Here is an 8957-nt window from a genome sequence, read left to right as displayed (position 1 = left end):
CGCGTTTGACCTTCAAACCCTTTTCTGCAGTCAAGTTTAATGAAGACATTTTACTTCATCCAATTCTTGATTCAATCAAAGCTTGGAGAAAAAGAATCTTAATTTCCATGGACAGAACCACCTCTAATGCCCCAGTGAAGGTCCTGGTCGACTTTAATAAGCACAAAGAGTAAAAGGTAGCTTCTTATGCCAATATTTACAAGTCTAGGTCACCTTGTATAACTTTTCTTGATTTTTGTATTTTTCTTTTGGCAGCCTTTGTTGCATTGTGATATGACATTGTACAGTTACGCATTAAAACATGATTCTTTCTGGCATTTGATTTTTTTTTTTGTTTTTTTCTTGTCTTTTTTCTTTTTGTTTTTTTGTTTTTTTTTTCATGACTGTCGAATTTATAATATTGGCATATGAAGCTACATTCATCTTCTTAGTGAAGCAATTGACGGCCACGACGATGATGTCGACTGGAAGCTTTTGACGAGATCATCCCCAGAACATCTATGCCCCACGTATTGAAAAGTTTGTGAAGAGATGAAAGAAGCACGTGAGTCTTGACGTCATAACTGATGCTATTCCCTTCCCATGGTGGACCAACAACATCCGATCCTACTTGATTAGCTTGGCTATTGCAGAACCATTGTCATGTGTTCTCTAGACACCCTTATGGACCTCTTTTCAGATGTTCCTAAGTGTGTCTTAATATGATCGTGCAAAAACATCCTTAAATTCTTAGAAATAACTCAATAATCTTGCCTTATTTTTGCGGTGAGCTAGGTTTCGATCTTCATCACTTTCCCAAGCTCACAATGTCAGCTGACCCTTTGTAAGTTAGGGTCTGTTTTTCATCTCATTCTGTTATCCTTCACGAATCAGAAGATGGACACAGTCTCTGTCATCTTTGAAGTCCTGAGATTCCTCTAGACACACATCTTGCTCCAAAGGGAGTTAGTAACAGCGTCGCTCGTGACATTGATATCTGGGGACCTACTGTGGGTATGAAGGAAAATTCTAGAGAATAAATGATTCTAAGGATGATTATTTGTATAAAATGATCATGAATGTAAAATAAAAGAATGAAAGTCCAAATAAATAAAGAATCTATAAATAGAAGAAAATTTACTCAGAAAGATGCATTTCATTGAAATAAAAATCTTGGACCGAATCCTATTTCCCAAAAGAAGACTTATCACCTCTAGGTCTTAAGGCGATAAGTATGTTTTGAATATTACTCTAGATTAGCTTTAAAAGTACACGGATCTCTTCCACTGTCCTATTGTTCAAAACACTCCCAAGTATGTGAAATTCGGAGGTGGGTGACATCGAGGTCATGGTTGAGTTGGGTACGGATTAGAAGCATAGTGACTTCCTATTCCCACCACATGGGTTTCTGGCTCTTTTTTCTTCATGGGTGCTGCCCTTTTGAGCTCTCAGGGCATTCCATCCTTCCATTTTTTTATGGCATTCTCTATAAGTTCCCCGGATATCACAATGTTCGTAAAGTCTTTTGTAGCACTTCCTACCAACTTGTCATAGAATGGTGCTCTCAGAGTATTGATGAAAAGGACTGTTATCTCAGCCTTAGTCAATGGTGGTTCCACTTGAGCCGAGATATCTCTCCACCTTTGAGCATATTGCCTAAAGGTTTCTGCTGATTTCTTTTCCATCCTTTGTAGAGTTATTCGATGAGGCACCATGTCAGACACATGCTTGTACTGTTCACAAAATGCTGATGCTAAGTCTTTCCATGATCGGATCCTTTCTCTACTGAGTTGATTATACCATCGAAGAGCCGATCCGACCAAGCTGTCTTGGAAACAGTGTATTAGCAACTTATCTTTATTCACGTGACTCGTCATTTTTCGGCAAAACATGACAAGATGCATTCTTGGACACCTCGTTCCGTCGTATTTTTCAAAATCTGGTGCTTTAAACTTCGGAGGCAGAACCAGATCAGGCACTAGACTGAGCTCCTTGGCACTTAATGCAGAGAAGACTTCAGCGCCTTCGATTGCCTTGAGCCTTTCTTCAAAACTCCTATACTTGCCCCAAACATCATGATCGTCTAATTTCAACTTGGCTATCTCTACTGGGTCATCCCAATCTGGAATATTGGGATCAATAGGATTACCTCCGGGGTTTGATACAGATATACCTTGCCCTAAATGATTAGGTGGTACAGGTCGTTGCTCCAAGCCTACAGGCTCCTTTTGAGGACATCCTCTTTGCGTTACATGACCGTGAGACGGGGTGAATCTTGGGGGATAAAACGGATCCTGATCATGATTAACTCTTGACTGAGGTTCTATAACGTCAGGACTCTGCATAAGTCCATTCCCTTTAACAAAAGTTGACATCATCTCCATCATTTTGGCCATTTGATCCCTTTGCTTGAGTGATTTCTCTCGAGACCTTACCATCAGATCTCTCATTTCCTGCTGTGATTTAGCCAACTGTTCTTGCAATTCTCTTTGGGCCTTTTCCATTCTTTCAATTCTCTCATTGAATTCGGCCTCCATAGTTCTAGCTCTTAACCACGTCTTATATGAATGGCGTGATTCCAGACTCGTAGCATCACAACTGTAGATCATACGGTTTTAGCCTCAGTGAATGATTAAGGGACATGTACATGCAATGAATGGATGAATGAATAAATGAATGTCAGTCATGAATATGCAAAAATTTGGTGTTAATTTCAAGATAGCCCCTATTTAGGCATTTCCTTAATCAAAAGAGTCTATTACACAACATTTCGGTCATTCGTATAATTGACTCCTCCATCAGAAACCCGTTTTTGGCAACCAATCTCTAATCAACACCTTCCTAACAAGATGCCTTTGATGCGTGATGAAAAATAGAAATACAGACAAACAACCTTGGTTAGCATAACACATATGAACAGAGAAAAACTGTGGAAAATCTAACAAATTAAGCTCCGTGGTCCAATGGACTCGATTCCCTTGCATAGAAAGCGTAAATGTAAAAGAAACAGAAGGTAGGAGGTGTTTTTCCCGTGTACTTATTCCGGTGACTAGTAAACGGACAAAGGTTAGGCATGGCTCTAGTTAGGTGGCTCGTACAGTTTACTATATACGGTTTTAGCTCTAGATAGGTACTCGAATTGTTCATACTGTCATCTACTAAGATTAGTATAGAGCCTCAGTCATTGCCCATCATAGGCTCACGAGTTCAATTCGAGGGATTACATTTACTTATGCCTATGCGGAGGGACAAGTTAACTCACGAAAGCATAAGTCATATGTAACCCGAAAGTATTCACTAGCCTGTGCGGAGGGACGAGTTAACTCACGAAGGCGTAGCGTTTACTTTCACTTAAACGGACGGGGCCCGGGTAAAGAGCTCATGTTATGCGAAAATGCAAGTGCACGGTGTGTGGGGAAAAACTCATAAACCTTTACGTTTTACTTAAAGAAACCAAACCAAAATTAAAACCATAAAAATCGAAAACTAAAAAACAACCAAATAAGCAAGTTAGAAGAAACATTTACGACATGATACAAATGCATGAATTTTGAAAACGAGATTTTCGGATCACGACCAAATATTTACTTTGAACAAGGAAATTTTAAAATTTTGACAAAACGTGTTTAATTCCAGACACGACTCTCAAAAAGGTGTCCCCAGTGGAGTCGCCAACTGTAGCGACGTAAAAATTTTAGCTTTCGGTTGGTCGCTAATTGTGGCGATTTATTAAACATTTGAAAACCAACTTTCGATTTTATTAAAAAGGGAGTCGCCACCGATCCTTTTTTATAGGTGTGATCGGACACCTAATAAAATTATTTTAAAATAAAAAGAAGGCGAATTTAGGTCTACGTAAAAGTCCGAGAAAAATTGGGGTTCGAGTCGATTACGCGAGGAAGGTATTAGCACCCTCGCGACGCCCAAAATTGGTATCTCGTAAACATGTGTTGTCTAGATTTTCAAAAATACGAGTTCAATGTAACATTTAGTCGTGATCTGGTTAAAAGGACGAGAAATTTTTGTTTATTCCGATTTTTTAGAAGGGTATACCAGTTTAACACGAGTCAATTGACGCTCACCCAACATAGCGATGAACTCAATGACTTAATGTTAAATCGGGACATTGCCTTGATTACTGAAACTAATAAAACATAAAAAAAATATTATTTGTAACAGAAATTTGTGTATAACGCTCACGATAATACAATTAACGATAAATATTAAAATACAATAAAAAATAACAATAGTATTACCATATGTATGAACAATAATGAACTAATAATAATAATAATGACACAATAAGTCAAAATAAAATGATGACATGTTAATAAAGACAATAATAAGTAATAATAAATAATGTTAAATATTAATAATAAGACAATAAATAAATAAACACAAAAGGAGAACATATAATATAATAATAATAATATGAAAATAATGAAAATAATATTGTAAATAAATATTCATGTGTATATACGCTTATAATGAAAACATACACTAATATTAATGATAATAATAATACTAACAAGAAACAAAAAGTAAATATGATATAATAATAAAAATAAAACAAAATAATTAAAAATAATACTATGTATAAATATATATACAAACACATATATGTGTCATAAAATACATATACTAATATCAATAATAATAATGATAATAGTGACAATACAAAAAAGCAAACGTCATAAAATATTAAAATACAGTAAAAAACATCGTATGGAAATATATACATATTTATATATAGAACAAAAATACTCACTACTATATAATATAAATAACAATAGTAATAATACATAAATACACAAAGCAAACATAATAAAATACTAAAACAAAGTAATAAAACAATAGAATTGTATAAATATATATAAAAATATGCGTGATAATAATGGATACATACAAAGTACACTAATATTTAAACATGATAATAATACGCATAATATTAACATTAAATGAAATTAACATTATAAATTTAATTTAAGAACTAAAATGACAAAAAGGACTAAATCTGAATTAAAAATAAAGTTTTGAGCAAATTTTAAAATAAAAGATAAATCAGAGGATCCTTTTGAATACGCTTGCAAACCATGAGGGGTCAAAAAGCAATTTTCCCAAGCCTTTAAAGCGCTGCGCTTAACCAAGGACTAAACTGAGAAGCGCGACAAAGTTCAGGGCCAATTCGTGAATACCTGTAAACTTGATTCGAAATATCAAAAATGCGGAAGGGCCTATCGCGCAAATAGCCCATTGAGAAAAAAACACGCGAATCCCCTGGTGGATCGGGTCGGGTCTTCGAGTTTGGGCGTGAAACGACGCCGTTTAAGCGCCCAGGGACAACGGCCAAAACGGTGCCGTTTTAATTCACTATATAAACCAAATCTCTTTGAAAAATTTTCAATCGGCAGCAGAAGAAAGGAAGAGAGAAAAAGAGGAGGGGAGAGAAGAGAGAGGGGAGAAGGAGAGGGAGCTCCGGTGGGACTCCAGCCAAGGGTCCGGTCGCCGGACGGTCACCGGAGACCCGTCGGCGCCAGCGCCGGCCGCCGTGGAGAGGTATTTTTTCGATTTTTTTCCTTTTTTTTTTTGCTTTTTTATTTTGTTTATATTTTATGTACCTTAAATATTGTTTTTATTTATTTAGATGTTTAGATATAATAGAAATAGGTTAGAAAATAAGACCTAAAATAAAAACTGAAAAAGGTTACCTTAAGGCTTTGATTTTGGGATTTTGGCCACCGAATTTGTATTATTCTCGTATCTTTTCTATGTATTTCAATCTGCCTAGGTATGTGTTAAAATCTAGTTCTTGTATTGATGTCTTTTGAACACTTGAATGAATCTTAAAAATGAAAACAGAAAGAAAAAAAAAAACCAAAAACCCCCCATGTTACATTATTTTCTTCGGGTTTTTATAACCCTTCTACAAACATTAATTTAATATTTTTGTCCATCTTCTTTCTGGTCTTGCAGGGAATGGGCAAACGGCGGTGGCAGAGGCATGGGGTTGGTGCGCAAGTGGGAGTTCGGTGCAAGTGGGCAAGTGGGGGGTAGGTGGCTAGGGTTAGTGGGATTAGGGTTTCTGAATGTTGAGTTTAGGTTATTGGGCTGGGGTAGTTGGGCTTCAGGTTTAGTTGTTTAGGCTTAGTTATTGGGTTTTGGGGGTGGCCCAAAATTGTAACTGGGGCAAAATTTGGGCTATAACACTAATAAATATCGTTTACTAATTAATAATAAATATAAAATATCTTTTTACTTAAATATTAAGTAAATAACTAAATATATTACAAGTGTACCTATTTAATTATTATTTCAATACACTTGTATACTACATCACCTATACTTGTCACACAACTAGATTTATTTATTTATTTATTTATCTATAATTCATAGTATAATTTAAATAAAATAATAATTATATAATATAATAATTTAATAAAGTAAGAAAAATCTTACACTTATGCCGCTTCATTCTATAGTAAATGGCATATTTGTCATTTTGGCCCTTTTATTTTATTTTAATCTACAATTAAACTTTTACTCTTTATTAAATTTAGTCCTTTTATTATTTACACTAAATTGAGCTAAGTTCACTTAATTAAAGCCTAATTAATTCACTTAATTAAAGCCTAATTAAACACGTTATTAGGCTCACAATTATTCCTAATAATTATTTTCGAACTTATTTCACTAAGACGGAGGCCCTATAACTCACTTATCCGGTGCCCGTGAATTTTGGGTCATTACAACTGGGTAGGTCGATTTTATCCCCACTTGGTGTGATAGGTTGGACGTAGATGGTGTGCAGGGTTGGTGGGTATGATATTTCTGATATCTGATCTGTTATGCATGCGATATCTGTATGGCTAAGGCCGAATAACTGTATTCTGTTATCTATTTGTATGCATGCTGTTTGTGGGGATGTACATACTGAGTTTGCGAAAACTCACCCCTTGTTTATTTTGTTGTCAGGTAATCCTCAGCAGTAGATGGATCGGTGTGACGGAGGGCTCGATGGTGACCCCTGGTAGACATTTACGGATTTTTAAGTAACACTTTATTTTGTCTGCTTTATTTAAATATTTATTTTGGGATTAATATGTATTTGGACTCGAACTATTCTTGGGTTTATTTTGGGGATATTCAATTGTTAAATTATTGATTTATGAATTAATGATGTTTTAGCATCCGCGTTAATGAAATGTTTTCACTTAATATTTGGAATAGAGATTTCACGACTTAAGTAAAGATAAAAAATTGGACGGCTTTTAACTTGCTAAGGTTTTTATAAAAAGCATTCACATGTGACGCCGCCAGATTCGGCCATAGCGTCTAGGTCGGGGTTGGGGGTATTACAAAAGTTATGTCACTTAATTAATAACAAATTGTCATAATTATTCAAGTAGATATCTATTGAATAATTATACTTATTGCTAAAAGATGTGACTAACCATTTAGATAGTTATGTCTCTATGAAGAAATATGAGAACTCATATAAATAGGAGTTTTATTTGTTGGACACACCAAAAATATAAAAGCTTTTATTTCTTTTGATTCTTCTCCATATTCTATTATTTTTATATTGTTCTATAGAGAATTATTTTAGAATTTCTTTACAAAAATTAATATTCTTTCTGTGCTTCGCTCAATGCTTAGTAGACTATTTTCGTGAGTGTATAATGTAGACAGTCATTAGATTTAATTGTATCATCGATGTTCATTTGCTAGTAACTCTTTTGCACACCAAAATATAGGTAAAGACGAATAAGACATTAAAGAAAGTGACATTGATACACATCTTGAAACTTTCATTAATTTCTTTATAAGTTCTTTTTTTCTTTACAAACCAACATTTTTTAAATTTTACAAGCAAGACTAAAAATGTATATAATTTATTTATTTATTAAAATATATTAAAGACATGATAATTTTTTAACCCTGTTTATGAAATAATAAAAATCGCAATGTATAAATAATTATCCAAAAAAATACAATAATATTAACGACGTTATTCAAGTACCTAAAAAAGGTATCCACTTGATTAATAGAATTCAAATTTTGGCACCAGTTATGTCCAAATGCTTAGGTGCCAAGTATTCAGGGACTAAAGTGTGCATTCATCATCATTTGGGCAAAACAACAAACACCTCTAATGTAATATGTTTTCAGTGATAATTTTGAGTCACAAAAGGATCAGAAATAAGGTGCAGGTAAACCAATTGGAAATTCGCCTTGCTTACATTGGCGAGTCTTTTAGAAGTAGAAAAACACTTTGAAACAAGTAAAACCAAAGAGAATCTTCGATCATAATCCTACACGTCCACTGAAGCCCTCAAAGAGTCAGAAGATTGAGACAAACCTCTCTCTCTCTCTCTATAAATCATGGGCTGTTTAAAAGTATATATTATTTTTATTTAAAAAGCAAAAACATGTTATTACTAATTGGCTTTTTAAATTGCTTTTGGTTAAATTCGTTTTACTCGCTCTCGTCTCATTTAAAATCTAAAAATTCTAATAATTTAAAAATATATTTTTTTTCAAAATTTCTAGAAAAATCACAATATAAATTGGTTTTTTAATTATTTTTGCATAAAATTCTTTATTTGGTACATTGAAATTGAAATTTTAGACCCCACAAGTAGGGTTGAGGTTGATTAATGTTTGATAGAGATACTCTTTTAGGATGAGTATTTGATACATTGACAATATAAATTTTTTATTCTATTAGCAGCCTTTAAAAATAGACATGTGTCTATTTTTTTAAAATATTTTACTAACCTTATAAGACATTTGTCAACAGGGGCAAAGCTAGAAAATTTTTTTCGGGGGGCGGGATGAAATTTTAATTTTTTATAGTTTATATTTTTATAATTTGTAAAAGATTAAATTAAATTTTTATAATTTTAGGGGGGCCAAAGTGCAATTTTACCTTTAATAATTTAAAATTTTTAAAAAATTTCAAGGGCCTAAAATGAAAA

The sequence above is a fragment of the Gossypium arboreum genome, chromosome 5 (assembly GCF_025698485.1).
Source record: "Gossypium arboreum isolate Shixiya-1 chromosome 5, ASM2569848v2, whole genome shotgun sequence".
NCBI classification, from domain to species: Eukaryota; Viridiplantae; Streptophyta; class Magnoliopsida; order Malvales; family Malvaceae; genus Gossypium; species Gossypium arboreum.
This window is presented reverse-complemented; position numbering follows the sequence as displayed.